The following is a 16,168-nucleotide window of genomic DNA, read 5'->3' as shown; positions in this document are numbered from 1 at the left end:
AACCAGGTGCCCCATACAGAGGGGAGTCGGCAGTAGATACGGCGACCTCGCGGACCACCGGAGCAAAGCAGGTACCGGGCCGGAGGGGCCGGGCTGGCGTCCCTATAGGCAGTATGCCCAGCCCGAAGACTGTTGTTGACGGCCAGCGTATTAGGGCGAGAGGGTGGCAAATCACGGACGACGCTGAGGCCTAAGGTGGTGAGTGGCCAGGGTATAGGGGAGGATGGAGCCCCGAGAGTACCCGTCGAGGAACGCGCCAACGCCTGTGGATACCCCAAGGGAGGACTCCCCACTGAAGGTACAATCAAAGTCATGGCAGGCAAGTTCAGGGGTCCCCCTGATAACAGCAGGGGTAACCTCCGGGGTGCACCCGTGAAGCCAGGGCACGCGAGACCTTGGGCCCGGGCAAAGGCGGTGCGGGAACACTTGGTAGAGCGGAGGCGGGTACAGTATCTATATTGTGCAACCTTATTTCTTTCATTTTGTGATCACATAGGACTTGTTTCATTCAGTGTACTGGATGAACACTGTTCAGGAAATGAATCAAGATTATACAGTAGAAGCGGAAGAGGACCACAATAAGAGAAAAGCGAGTGTCATGGTCAAGGCAGATAAATGCTGTACTGGCAAACAGGATTATATCCTTGCCACTGCAACAAAGTTCCTACAAGGTAGGGCAAGTCACCAACAGAGTTCCTAAATAAGGTGGGGCAAGTCACTTTACACAGATCCATTAGCCATTTCCCATTTTCTGGCTGCCTAATATGAAACATCTGGGGCCAGTTTTGGAGTTGAGCAGCAAGCAGTCACAACTGCAACCAGTCAATTCAGGCTATGCCTTAAACATACAATGACCTATAAAAATGCTAAGTATTCCAGAAAAAAATCAGGGCCCAGATGACTCACATTGGGCACCCAAACTGAGTGAAGCTTTTTGATCATTTTGACATTAATCTCTGAGCCTCAGTGCCAGCCGTTAAATCAGAACAACGACAACACATATTCCCACAAGGGACTAGTGAAAATAAATCCATTCATGTCTGCAAAAAACTCAAGACACCCAGTGTGACACAATGGTAAAAAAGCACGATTGAAATGACTAGGAGAAAATTAACAATTCTCCCGACTGTCCCCAGGAGGAATTCTAGCTCTGAGTTTATGCTTTCCAGCACAACTGAACGAATGAGAGCAGAATCTAGCTCAAGGTTAAAATATAACATAAAACCAATGATCTCAACCCTCTGAGGGAGCTAGAAGACAAGACAAAGGTAACTGTAATAGGGAGACATGTTACAGATTACCATGGTTCAGAGACTTTGCTCGCTACTTGTTAGATTTCAATGCATGCGATAACAGTTCCTAAGAAGGCAGGATTGGAGTTTGCGTGTTTCAGGAAAGAATTATGTTTTAAGAATGGAACTAAAGACTGACTGAAGGTGGCGCACAGTCAGAAAGAAGCATATGTCATCTGGAACAGACATAAGTTAAAACTCCACTCTTTACAAAAGATACAAAGATCCAGTGGCATTTTAAAGTTAGATGCCTATTTTGAGGATGGATTTGATTTAAATCAAATCAATTTAAATCTTAATTTAAGTCATTGGTCAGGAAGCCTTGATTCAATCATTGATTTCTACAAAAAGTACATTCTTGTTGTTTGATATCTTTTATTCATTTAACTTCTTGAAACTTTGCACTTCTAGAGAAAGGTAAGGACTTGACTCTGTGTACACAAACTTGCAGAGAGACAAGATGGCTGATGGGCAGGTAAATCAGGTATGTACTCTCTCATCTCTATATACTGCTGTTAAATAAGGATAAATCTCTGGAGACACAAATCCAGTCTTCTAGACTGAGCACTGATTCCCACTGGGTACAGTGATTTTCTTTAATCTTTCCTGATCTACAGAGCAGCCTCTGGGAACCCCGTAAGATTGGGCCCCTACTATAGTCCGTGGCATGTTGTGACCCATTTCATAAAACTTTTTTAACAAGGTTACATGAACATATTGTCTCAAATAGTAGATAAATAGAAGTTATAATCCCTATTCCACGATTATACCTTTGATCTTTAACATGTATTAAACTAAAACTATCTTTATATAGGTTTATTTTTAAAAAGAAGCTTCTTAACAAAAAAAAAATCTGATTTAAATTTTTAAAAATCTGATTAAAATTTAAAAAAAAAATCTGATTTTTCAAATATTTATCCCTGCCTATGGCTCCAAAAAGCAGACAAAGTTTTTTGGGTAAATCCAATATCTTTTTTTAGACCAATGAAAATCACTAGAAAAAACTCTTCTTTGCAAGCTTTCAGATTCAAACACCCTTCTTCAGGCTGAGGAAGTGTCTGCAGTTGTTCTGTGCTTTTCCTGGATGAGATAGAACCGTGTTTCTCAACCGGTGGGTCATGACCCAAAAGTGGGTCGCAAGAATATTTGAAAGGGTTGCAAGCAGCTCCCCTAGAAAAACCCGTGAAAGTGCAGATTCCCCTTGCAAGCTGGCAGCATCTGCACGGGCATCTGCACGGGCCAGTATAGAGCAAGGCTGGGTCATGGGAGCAGCCCCAGCTGCTGGACACAGGTAAGCATGGGGAGCAGGCCATGGATATCCAGGGAACTCTCCAGAGGGCTGGGGGTGTGTGCATGTGCACATACACCCACGCATGCCTGCTAGGTATCGGGACAGTGCCTGAACATGGGGCTGCAGCACAGCAGAGGTAGGGGGCAGGAGGAAGAAGGTGCCTGGCCTTTCAAAAGGAGAGGGGAGGGGAGGGCGGGGGAGAGAAGGAGGTGGGAGTGGTCCTTCACAGCAGGGAGCTGTATCCCTGGCCTGGCAGCATGGAGCCCATATGCTGCTCACACTCTGGCCTGAACACGACAGAGACAGCTGAAGCCCTGACTCTGGGCAGTGAGGGGCACCAGGGGACAGTGGGTCAGGCACCAACAGGGCCAGGGGTGTGGGGGTCGGGACAAGTCATTGATCTGAGCAAATAGATCCCTTTACAAAAAAGGTTGAGAACCACTGGGACAGAATAGACTAGAAGCCAGAGCCCAGTATGCAAGAATGCCAGTTAGTGAAAATGCAAATTGAGGCAGTCAGTGAGTGAGAAACAGGTGGGGGCCACGGACAGAATGTAGACCTGGTGATACGATATAACTGGTAAATAGTAGAGAGGTTATCTGGGGTATCAGATGTTGGACAGATTATAATGTTCCATAAATCCAATATCTATATTTAGTCCATGATTTTTTGTATCCAGTAGGTTGATGAAGTGAAGTTCGTAGGCTCATCTGCAAAAGATGTTTTGTAAATTCCCTTTGAGGATTAGCACTGAGAGATGGGAGAGAGAGTGGTTGTCTTATGAGAAATGTACCCCAACAGGTAATTGGGTATTTTTGTCTTTGATTGAATGTAGACCAAAAACCTCTCCGATATGCAGTTGTCGTTTGGTTTCTCCTACAAGTTTTCCATCAGGGCGTTTAGTGCACTAAATGCCCATGTATTACATTTCTGGAGGTGCAGGTGTGAGAACCAGGAATGTTGATGGTTCTGTTGTGGGGTGTAGTTACTGGAGATGGTGGAGATACGTTGGCAGGTTTTACAATCCTTGTCATGGCATGGTCTGAATCCATTAGGTACATTTTGGGCCATAGGAAGTTTGCTTCTGGTGATGAGGTTGGTGAAGTTTCGTGTTCATATAAAGGGCAGGATGGGTCATTCTGGGAAGATCTCCTTAAGAATTAGGTCTTTTTCTAGTATGGGTTGCAAATGTTTGAAGATTTTCTATATAGGTTCCAGGGAGGGCTGATGTATCATAACTAGTGGTGTAAGATTCATGGGGATTTTTTCTGTACTGAAGCAATTCTTCATGTGGTATCCAGGCAGCTCTTTCAAAAGTGTGATCTCTCTTAAGGAGTGTCCCTGTTGAGTGAAAGCCCTTTTGAGATTTGAGAGGCAACAATCACAGGTGTTCTCAGTGCAAATTTGGTGGTATCGAAGTGCTTGGCTATATAGTACAGCTTTTTTGGTGTGTTTAAGGTGATTGCTAGTTCTGTGCAAGTATGCATGTTGGTCCGTGGGTTTCTTGTATATGGTGGTTTGCATTTTGCTCTTCTGGATAGTGATCATAGTGTCTAAAAAGGAAATGTTTGTGCTGGAGTATTCAAAAGAGAGTCTGACGGAGGGGTAATGATTACTGAATTGCTTATGGAAATCAGAGACTGCAGGTTTTCAGTCCAAATGATGAAGAAGTCATCAATATATCCTAAGTACAGCAAAGGTTTGATGGTGCAGCCCTTCAGGAATTCTTCTAGCTCATAAAAAGGTTGGCATACTATGGGGTCATTTTGGTGCCCATAGCTGTACCCATGGTCTGAAGGAAGTGTTGTTTATTGAAAGTGAAGTTGTTGTGTGTGAGGATGAAGTGTATAAATTGAGTAATACCTTTAGGTCTGTATTCCAAGTTGTAATCTTGCTCTTGTAGATATGTAAAGCAGGCTTGGATGCCATCCTGGTGTGGGATGTTGGTATATAAGCTGGTAACATCCATGGTGGCTAGGAGGGTGTTGCTGGAAAGGTGGTCTATGTTTTTAAATTTGCTTAAAAAGTCTGTTACATCTGGGACAAAACTTGCTCTTTGGGTGACAAAAGGTTTTAGGATTGATTTGATGAAACCTGGTATTTCCTCCTTTAGGGTTCCATGGTTGGATATGATAGGTCTGTCAGAGTTCCCTTGATTGTGGATTTTAGGGAGCATGTAAAAAGTCCCTCAGTTAAGGGGGGGGCGGGGGGGGGCACGGAATCAAGCTCTATATTTTTTTTTTAATTCAGATGGGAATGATTTGAGGGTAGTTTTGAGTTTTAAGGTGAAAAAGGAAATAGGATCTTCCTCTAGTGTTTTGTAGTAGGTGGTGTCAGAGTCGTCTGTTGGCTTTTTTATGTAGTTTTCATGGTAAAGGTCAACTCCTCCTTTATCTGCTGGTTTTATTACTAGAGGATTATCCTACTCCACCAAATCATGTCCTTAGCCCAACATGGCTACAACCAGTACCCCTTAAACTACGTCTCCAGAAGGCCTTTTCCATTATAATTCAGTGAAGATATAAACTGAAGCCAGAGATCCACCAGTATTAGAGATGCTATAATACTAAGTCCACTACACTAACATTTTAAATTGTTAAAATAGAGAATTTCCCACATTTCCCCATGTCTTTTTAATTTAATCCACATTTGATATCAGATTACAAATCATGTGGACACAGTTACTCCCAAATAAAAAATTACTTTCTTTAAAGTCTTACAGGCATTACAGGGTAACCAAAGCTGAATAAACCTTTCAGTGTGATAATCTAAATGTTAAGGCATATAAACGGTGCATTGCTTTTGGCATACTAATGTAACCTTTACAAAGGAAAGGAACTCTTGATGTGTAAAGCATCAATTAAATTGTTGAACATGTGGTTGTAAACCCACTTTAAATCAATATGCCAGACCACAGGACTGCTTTACAATGTTATGTCAGGCAGCTGGACTACTTTGCAACGTCAGTAGTTTATAACTTTACAGACTTTATAGGCTATGAAATGCATGCATATGGTAAAAGCAAAAAATACATAAAGATTTAAATGAACGCGAAGAAAAAAACCCTAAACTGGATTTCTTAGCAACAAAAAATTAGAGGTTAAAAATATATTGAAAATTGATATACAGCAAAATATACAACAATATCTAGATTTGGCGCGACACTGAAAGTCATGGGAATTGTGCAGCTAATCAATTTGGAAGACCTCAAGCATAGGGGTTTTATTTACTCCCAAATTTGAATAACTAGAAACAGAACAGTGAGAAAATATAATTAAGAACATAATATAATTTAATCAAGAAACCTATTCAGTTTTTACTCCCTTCCAGTAAGATTAGCCATGTCAGTTCCTCCTTTCAACACAAAGCCAAATTCCATTCAAAACCATCATAACAGCCTAAAATCAGGGAAACTGCATCTAGGTAAAAGTTTCTTCACAGTTAACTATTTTGTTGGTAATTCAAGTTGTTTTCTTTGGAATTTTAAGGCAAATTCTGGTATCCCTGATATGCCTCTATCTCTTCTGGGAAAGCTCTTGATGTACTCCAAACAAAGTTGCACATGGAAAAAAAAACCCTCCAATTAACAAAATGTGGCATCATAAGATGGTTTTAAGCATCTGTTTCTAACCAGAACTTTGACAAACCACCTGAAGAGATTTTTCAAAGGCATAAATGGCAGTGAGATACTTAACTCCTACTGAAAAAAAATCAAGGGGACCTAGACTCCTACACACTGTTTGCATTTTCTAAAATACCTGCCCCTATTGCTAGACTTGTGTTATTTATAATCATCAGCTATTTTTCCTGACTATTTCACAGTGGCTTTTAAGATAAAGGCTTTTGGCCAGCAGTTCCCAAACTTTTTCTGGTTGTGACCTTACAAAGGATAACTTTACGTGCCCCCATACAGTAGTAGCTGTTCCCAGGTCCACAAATAACAGGAGATGGGGAATTCCTGTACTTTGGCTACTCCTTAGTGACCGTCTCTCTACTTATAATTACCCCATGATAAAAGCCATCCTGAGCCACTTGTCCCCGAGTGAAAGAGGACTCAAGTTGTCCCAGGTTGGCTTTCACTTTCCTCAGGATAATTGTAGGCACAGGGAAAGTTAAAACAGAACAAGTGAGGGAGGTTAAGTCTCCATCTGTTAATTACAGGCCCATGGGGTAACTGCATACTCAGGAAAATTAGAGGCCCCCACAGGGCTTACAATCCCTTTCATAATTGCCCTGATCCAAAATCATAACCCCTAATTTGGGAATTGCTGCTTTAGACACTCCCTCATGCCCAGCACATAAGAACATTGCCCATCTTGAAATTAAAAATCTTATATAAACACTAGAACATTTAGTACATTGAGTACTGATTTATAAGTCAGTCATGCAACCTTAACTCCTACTGAAATCAACAGGAGTTTTCCCTGTACAGGAACTGTAAGACCAGGAGTCCCATTTGACTCACTACAGTTCATCAGGTAGAATTTTATGGGATGAATCGTTATTTTAAAATGCCCATCCAAAATATCAGAGACGCTTGTTAAAGAGATGAGCACGATGCACATTCAGACTGTAACTGGATCAGGCAGAGCAAACGTCTGCAATTAGGAACATTTTCATTGCACTGCCTTTTCTGTTCTACTGTATGTTACTATGCAATTTCTTGAAGGGACAGTTCAGACATGTTTTCAGGCTGCTACCCTTTTTTCAACTGCAACATACACACTTCTGCCTACTCCTAAAATACAGGAGCTCTACTAATTTTAGACAAGTGGTATAAAGTGTCATAGCTGGCAGACAACTGACTACCTGAATCTCAAGCCAAATAATAGGGTTTTTCCAACACAACTAGAATATTAAACCCCAGGGTAGCTGACTGCTTACTCAAATGTTTATAGTGCAATAGCAGACAGAGTACATATAGTTTTACATATAAATTAAGGTTGTCCAACTGGCAACCCCATGAGGGATTAATGTGAGGCTCCTACGTAGCCACCGCTCCTCCTAACACACTGACTCCTACTGCAGTCAGGGCTTCTGGGCTCCCCATCCCTCCTTCAACACCTATGCACAATGCAATGGTGGGGCGATGTGGGGGGAGGGAACGGAGAGCGCCCATGATGTACACAATCCAGTGGGGGTCTGCCCCATGATGGGAGAAAAGGGTTGGGGAGAAGGAACATGTGGTTCAAGGCTCGTGGCTCACACTAGTGCAGCCCACACAGCATGCAGCCAGGCCACTTACAAGTTTAACAGTCCTGACATAAATTATCAACTGAACTTGTTAAATGTGTCAGAAACAGCATATCAACTTTAATAGGCTCATATGAGCGCAATCAAGAGCAGATTTCAGTCTCTGGTACTGAAAACCTATCAAATGCCTAATCCTGCTCATTTTACAGTTTCACTACTCAACAGTCAGAAGCATTTAACCATTAATATATAAATTAATATTTGTTTTCCTTTAAAAGTACTTATTTACAATTACAAGAAAACTGTATTAGTACTTAATATCACTAACATCATAAAAACAGATGTGCTGCTTATTGGAAAACTGACTTCCACACAAACTCTAAACTTTAACAGTAACACTAGTTAGAAACATTTGATTTAGTGAGATCCCAATGTCCTGAGAACAAGCAACTTGAATCAGTTTGCCTGAATGAGGACTGAGTAATAACTTAAGACCTTGCAAACTGATCTGCAAGGGTGGATTTCTGAACTCAGCAGGTCTCTGAACAGGCACAGAAGTCCGCCTACACAGATCAACTTGCAGGATCTGGCTATTAATAAGGCCTTCAAAATTTGACTGTAGAGTCTTTGTGAGCATTGTTTCACCTGTTTCAAAGACTGGTTGACTACAAGCATGCAGTACATGAATATTTTCGCCCACTACAGAAAAATCAAGGCTTTGTTAACTGAGGAGCCTCTAATGATGCTTTTCAAGAAACATTTCAGGCATGCAACAATAAGGCTTCATTCATATCTGACATTTACAAAACTTTATTTAGGTCTCAATTCAGCAAAGCACTTAAACATAATTTTAAGCATGATCCCATTTCTGTTCAGCAAAGAACTGTGTGCAATCTTGAACATATGCTCTTAAATCCCATTAAAAGGAATGAAGCTTGGGTAAATACTTAAGCATGTGCTTTAATCAGTGTAGATGGAAATAAAATAATTTGGATTACAAAACAAATAAATATTAGTACTGTGGAATTGGTAAACTAATTCACAGTAAATAATAACAACAACCACCTCAAACTGTCAACCAAATTTTGATCTTAGCCCAAACCAAACATTTGAAGATAAATAATGATTGTATGTTAATTTATTTTCCCTTTACCGCATGCCACTACAACTTCTGATTTTAGCTGTAATTGGAAGACATAATGAAATGCTATAATGTTGTTTTTTAATGTTATTCCCAACTTGGATAAAAATCAGGAAATACCAGAAAACCCATAAGGCAGATCCTTATAGGATCCCCAGCATAATTCACATACCAAAAATATTTGAAAAGGGAAGAAATTCTGCTAGTCTCACTCAGAATCACTGGTTGCCAAAATATTCACCTATTTGATGATTATCATTTACCAAAATTTCAAACAGGTATAACAACACTTTTAAAGTCACAAGGGCAGATTGTTAGCATTTATACCATTTTACCCAGACTGACTTCAGAAACAATCTGTAGACCAAATCTTGAGGTCCTGCCAACATGGCATCCCACTGAATTAGCCTGCATCCAGGTTCTCCTCATTTGATCCCAGAATCAAGGTCAATGGTGTGTCCTGGCAGCTCATGGTGAACCATGAGACAAGTTCAGTTAGCGTGTGACAGTTTTATCTCCAATGTAATGATGAAATGTTCAAGGTAAAAATCAAGTCATTATATCTTCATCTTAGCAGCCTGGAAGACCAGGCACTGAATATAGATTGAAGTTTACCTCACAGGTAACCAATGTGAATCCACTATGAGGCTGATACCCCTGGGGAGACAGCGAAATATTTTACCAACTCCAACCTCTATTTGGTTCTAACTAACTAAAGATACTGCATTTAATTCAGTGGAACTATGTATGTGAATTAGAGGAGAAGGATTTGAATGTTGTGGATGAAATGATCCCGATGAAATACATATACAAATTTCTCAGCTTGTGAAAGTTCATCCGCAAGTATCAGTCTCAAAGTAACATGCAACAATGGTAACTGTTAAAAAGTTATGCTTAAAAAAGCATAACTATCGTGACACAGACCAAAAAGACTATAAGATAATTGTATGACTGCCTCAAACGTGGAGCATGAAATTTCATGCATTCTTGGGCACACTATATTTAGACAGAGAAGGCTAAGCTCTCATGTACCATTATAGAGAATAAGACTTCCTGAAGTGCCACCAATGCCTGAAGCCTCTGCCTTCAGAGAAGTAATTAGACAGTATATACCAGGGGTGGCCAGAGTTACTCACCCTGGGAGCCACATCCAATCCTCTGCAGAAGTTCAAGAGCCAGAGAGCAGGGCAGGGGGCTAGGGAAGAGAGGTGGGGCTGTGCGACCCAAGGTAAGTAGTGTGGCTGCAGCCCCCGCGCTGGCAGCCTGACACCCAAGCTGGCTTCAGACAGTTTTCAGTGAGCTGCACATACCATGCCAGCAAGCCATAAGTGGCTCCTGAGCCACAGTTTGGCCACCTCTGGTATACACCCAAGTGATATATGCCCTTAAGAGCAGAAGAACAAAACAAATCATCAAGGTTCTCGCCAGTCTGACCTGGAGAGGAATTCCTTCTCAACTCCACAGCAGAGTTAAGTTTGCGCCTACTTAATGAGCAAGACAAACCAGCTATAGGAGTCTCTGCATAACCACAGAACATTGAATCAGGTGTCAGGAATCTACATGTGGCCACTTTCTGATGTTTCAGAGAAAAACAATACAAACAAATAACCCCATCCACATCTGACCAATTACGCAGCAAGGAAAAAAAAATATTCTTCCTGCTCCTTGCAGGTGATTGGTTGAAGTTCTAAAGAATGGGAGTTGATAATCATTGTCTTAATGAAGAGATGCAAGTGTTAGGAGCATGTAGGTAATCCTGTTTTCCTCCTAGCTCATGATGGAAGTGGATTCTTCTCATGTCGCTACACCACATTTGACCATTTTGTTACACACGCTTGTGCTCATTTCATAGTTTCATAGTTGGTAGGGTCAGAAGGGACCTGAGCAGATCATCAAGTCCGACCACCTGCCATGGCAGGAAAAAGTACTGGGGTCAAACGACCCCAGCCAAGTGTTCATCTAACCTCCTCTTAAAGACCCCCAGGGTAGGAGCCAGCACCACTTCTCTTGGACATTGGTTCCAGATCCTAGCCGCCCTGACAGTAAAGTGGTGCCTCCTGATGTCTAGGCTGAATCTCCCCTCTGCCAGCTTGTGACCGTTATTTCTTGTCACTCCTGGGAGTGCTCGGGGGGAACAGGGACTCCCTCAATGCCTGCTGGTCCCCTCTGACTAGTTTGTAACAGGCCACTAGATCCCCACTCAGCCGTCTCCTGTGGAGGCTGAACAGGTTCAGGTCCCTTAGCCTCTCCTCGTAGGGCCTGCCCTGCTGACCCCTGATCATGTGAGTGGCCCTCCTCTGGACCCTCTCAATGCTGTCCACTTCCCTCCTGAAGTGCGGCGCCCAGAACTGGATGCAGTACTCCCACTGCGGCCTGACCAGTGTCGCACAGAGGGGGAGGATCACCTCCTTGGACCTGCTCAAGATGTATCCGTGGATGCATGACAAGGTGTTGTTGGCCTTCCTGACCCCGTCTCCATGCTGCCGGCCCATGTTCATTTTGGCATCAATAATGACTCCAAGATCCTTTTCTGCCTGTGCACTGACAACACAGGAGTTCCCCAGCCTGTAGGTATGCTGCTGGTTCTTCTTCCCCAGTTGCAGTACCTTACACTTGTCAGTGTTGAAACCCATCCTGTTCTCACCTGCCCACCCCTGTAACCTGTCTAGGTCCGATTCCAACCTATTCCTCCCTTCTAGCTTGCCCACATCCCCCCACATCTTAGTGTCGTCTGCGAATTTGAACAGGGTGCTATTTACCCCCTCATCCAAGCCACTGATGAAGATGTTGAACAATTTGTTGCACTTGGCAAGGTCTTTCATTGTACATGTGCCTTCAAGCAGCAGGCAGCGGATGGAGATATGGATTCACAGATTCAAAAGCGTGACTGTTCCTTTTATTCCCAGTAAAAGGCTATCTGTAGAGAACGGTATCCCTGGACTTTGAGGAATGTCTAGTTACCCAGAAATCGTACATTAAACTAGATACCTTCTGACTAAACATTTGAAAGTTGCTCTTGTAGTCTCTTCCCTGGCTGAGATGTTATTTCCAGAAGTCAGCCAGCAGGCACTGACTGTGCCAGCCACTGGCAACTATTTTCCTTAATATTAATCATGATATCATGTCCAGTGGATCCCATAAACAACTTCTTCTGACCCATCATCATCAATTAAAGTTACAGTGAATACGACATTAGTAAATACAAATTAAATTAAATACAATCCTGAGCCAGGCAACAAAAATCTGCCAGATAGCTTGATAAGTCTTTTCCATTTCTAACTTCTAAGTTTCTGTGAGCATAAGCATAGACCTGTTCCCACAAAACATATGAAAATGGCCAGAACACTTGATAAAAGGAAAAAGAAAGGCAAAGCTAAAAAAAATATTATTTAATAAAATCTGCTATTCTCTGCCCCATCCCGAGTCTTCACCCCTATACAGACCCTAAAGTTTAAAATGGAAATAATGCCCATTTGCCATACAACCATTCATAAAGGATTTAAAAGAAGCAGTCATTCAAGTAATCAATTCATAAGAACTTACTGACCTGATACTTCCACTTTCAGAAGGTGTCAGGCCCCAAGCTTGCAAGTTTCTGCATGGGAAGCCATGACTGCATTAATTTTCTGTCAAATATACAACTTATACACCCAAACCCATAGCATTCTAAGGCACTGACAGTCATGGGGGGGGGAGAAACACACTTTACCAAAAGCAGCAGCATGTTAGTTCAACCCAGCTCTGCAGCATCTATATAGTTTGGGCACTTCAGCAGGGTTTTGGGGGGTTTAACCTAAAGCTGATTGAATCAGCTATTAGATAAAACCGCCAAAAAGTCCCAGTAAAGTACCTACTCTCTATGGACACAGGGACAGCCAGGTGCAACTAACACGCTGCTTATTTTGGGCACACGCTGGACTCAGTGTGGGAGCGCACCAAGTTTAAACTAAAGTGCCGTTTTGTGGGGGGAGGGGGCGTCCATGTCTGCAAGTAGCCCTGGAGTCTGCATGGCCCAGAAAACTGTGTGTATTTTGTGTACTTAAATAACATGCAGCTTTGTGAGAATGTTCTAGTGAAATTCAAATGCATTTTAAAATATTTAAGAATCCTCCCTTTGTTTCAGAGCAGACAGAAAGAGTAACTGTTTTGATGCTACCATCTCAATAGTGATGCTAAAAGAAGAAACTTTCCTTATACAATTATAAAAGCTACACAAAAAAGCCCTAGTTTCTTATGAAAGCAGCATTTAGAATTAACAACTGAAAATATTCTAGCTAGGCAACAAATAACACTGGACAGATTACAAATGTAGGGCCTGATTCCTGGTTTCATTACTCCAATTTTGTAGTACCTACAACCCTGTTGAAATCAATGCACCTAACAACATAGACGGCATTCAAATTACTTTTTTGGCATGCAACAATCCATCCTATTAATAGGAAAATATAGTATCTGGTAAATCCAGGTGAGTTGTATAAGAAAAAATGATGTTTTTTCTGTTAAAAAAAAAAAAAAACAAAACAACAAAAGCTAAAATTTTAAATTATCTTCAGCTCTCCTCCCCCACCCAAGTTCACTCCATGTGGAACTCCCACTGAAATCACCAATAGTGTATAGGCTAAAGCCGATAACTATTAACAATTCTGCTAACCATTATTTGCAAAATGGAAGATGGAAAATGGTACAAATACATTGTAGATTTCACATCAAATAGGTTTTCTTGCCACTATCAAAGGAATTGCCTTTGACCATTTCTAGATTAACTACTAACAAAGAAGCTGTTTTCTTCCTGTGAATAAGTAGCTTTATTCAATGATTGCTGCATCAGCTGTGGTAATGTGATTTTTTCATCCAGATGATTTAAAAATTCTCTTTGTGCATCAGTTTTTAAGGATCAAGTAAAAATGGTCAGCAACTGAACTGACTGTGAATCAGAACACAACACTATTTTTTCCCCATAGTAAACAGCTCCTCTGTGCCATCTCAAATTTAGCGAACAGTTGCCCAATTATTTACTGTCACAGCTAAAGACATGGTCAGCAGACAGCAATCGTAGACCTACAAAGCATCTGGGTTTCATTTGTTAAAGCAACTGAGTCCTTGTTTTTGTCAGGGCTTGCAGGTCCATGTCCTCCTATGACTCAAGAAAAAAAAATGAAGGCTAAAACTTCATGTTACTACATTCTAACAGTGCTTATTTTTAATTCCTCTTTTTTTTCTAAATCAAATGGCCAGCATTTCTTAATGATGTGGCATCATGTGGTTCTAAGCCTTCCAAGACAGGCAATGAATTTTCTACAGCTGACTCTGCTAGTTACAGTATTCAACAGCTGGGGGCAGATAATTAGGCACCCTGATAATGCCCCAAATGATTGCAAAGGCATTCCAGAAGCAAGGATAAGCCTCTGAATTAAAATAAGTGATTAAGACCCTTCACCTTAAAAAGCACAAAAGATAATATATCTTGTATTAGATTAAGAAAACCAGCAAATGCAGTTGTTTTCAAAATTTAGTAAAAGGGCACTCCCTCTTTAAAGGATATATTGTAGCAATTCTTTTCTGATTAGATCAGCTCCCATAGCAAGTCATCAGGATAACAAGCACTGTAGTGAAGTCATGCTACTGGGACTCTGATGGGAAATCATAACCAGCTTGAAAACACATCAGAAAATAATGCATTTTCCAGGTTTCCAGTGGTTCACAGTTAACACAAGCCAAAACATTTCTCTTTTATCCCCAATGACTGAATGCAGTACACCTCAAGCAGGCAAGTGCATTATACTGATGAGCTAAAAATGTTTCCCAAAACTGAAAAACTAACCAAACTGGCATTTTTAGAAACATTTTACAGATTTTTCTCTCTTTGAAAATTCAAATGTTTTCTACCCTGATCCCACAGGCAAAGCCAAAAACTTCAATATTCACCAAATATATTAAAAATAAGACTTTTACTGGACTACCCTCAGGAGCCAACAGCAGTAGTAGACATTAGTCCAACCAGTTAAGGAAGCAACCCTAATTTAGACCCCTGATATGAGGAGAGTCAGATGCCCCCAGTTACCGTGCATATATTATACATTTTCTTGGGTTCGTAAAATAATGGTATACAACTAATTCTAGAGTGAAACCTGATAGACTTCTGAGTCTGAGAGCCAAGTAATGCTTCAGTCAAATTGAATTCAAATCTGTGCAGCTACATTTTAAATTACAGCAGTGAAAAAGAAATAAATTGTATAGCTCTCAGTGCTATTCATTTTAAAAACACGAGCACAGTCCTCTTACTTTAAAATGTTGCAACAGCTAGCCCAAAATGTGAACAAGGCACTTATAAACATTTGAAAAATGTTAAAATGAATGGACCTTACATGGTCCTAACATGCTGGACCCAACATGCTCTTGTAAGGGGCTTTAATAAGAACCATAACTGTTTCTCATTTAAGCTATACTAATGCATTTGAGTACAGATATGGTACTTATATTTCATAAGCTGCACTGACACAATGGGCTATAGACACAAAGGACTCAGTCAATGTTGTGAATGATACATGAATTGCAAACAAAATAGGTATAAAGTATCCTCAGGATTAATAACATTTTATTTAAATATACCTTTCTTTAAAAAAAAAAAAAAAAAAATTGCTGCAAACACCCACAACAAAATAAAATAACTTCTACATCGAGCTAGATAGGTTTTAACGATGCCACTCCCACTGAAGTCAGTCCGAGTTGCTTAGTTTAAGCCCTTTCAACTTTCTGGAAATGTATCACTAGGGAGAGCTTAAAACCACAAAAAACAAGGATTTCAGGCATGAAGCTGAAAGGGCTCTATGCCACCCTGCTGCCAGACACTGCAAGGATCCAATGAACAAACATGAAATATGCAAATAAAAGACTATTTTAGGCTTGAGTAGCTCTCTTTTTTGTGTCAATTAAAATGAGACTGAGTAATATGCTCTAGCTTGAAAGATGGGAGACTTGCAACAAATACCCTGAAAAAAAACAAAGTAATCAATCATGTGCCCTAACATGCCGCCTCCGTGCTTCCAGGAATAGGGGAGGGAAAAGCCATTTACATGTCTAGTAGGATGAGACCCAGCTTGTTTTACATACAAGGCTTTCTTCAGGTCCAGAATGAAGAAAGCCTCACAATGGTCCATGAAGCAAAGTCATGCTTACATCATAGAAAGACAAAAATACACTGGAGTCAAGGGCCCTATGCACACGTGGGGTCTTAAAAGAGCAGGGGGGGGG

General features: G+C 41.0%; 1 protein-coding gene across 12 annotated transcripts in view; it reads right to left on the bottom strand.

Moving 5' to 3' along the window:
- Positions 1–16,168, bottom strand: part of DST (dystonin) — a 428,507-nt gene that overhangs the window by 411,906 nt on the left and 433 nt on the right. The window lies entirely within an intron of this gene.

Source organism: Alligator sinensis, unplaced genomic scaffold, assembly GCF_000455745.1.
Source record: "Alligator sinensis unplaced genomic scaffold, ASM45574v1 scaffold482_2, whole genome shotgun sequence".
Lineage (NCBI taxonomy): Eukaryota > Metazoa > Chordata > Crocodylia > Alligatoridae > Alligator > Alligator sinensis.
The sequence above is the reverse complement of the archived record's forward strand: the minus strand, read 5'-3'. Positions and strand labels throughout refer to the sequence as shown.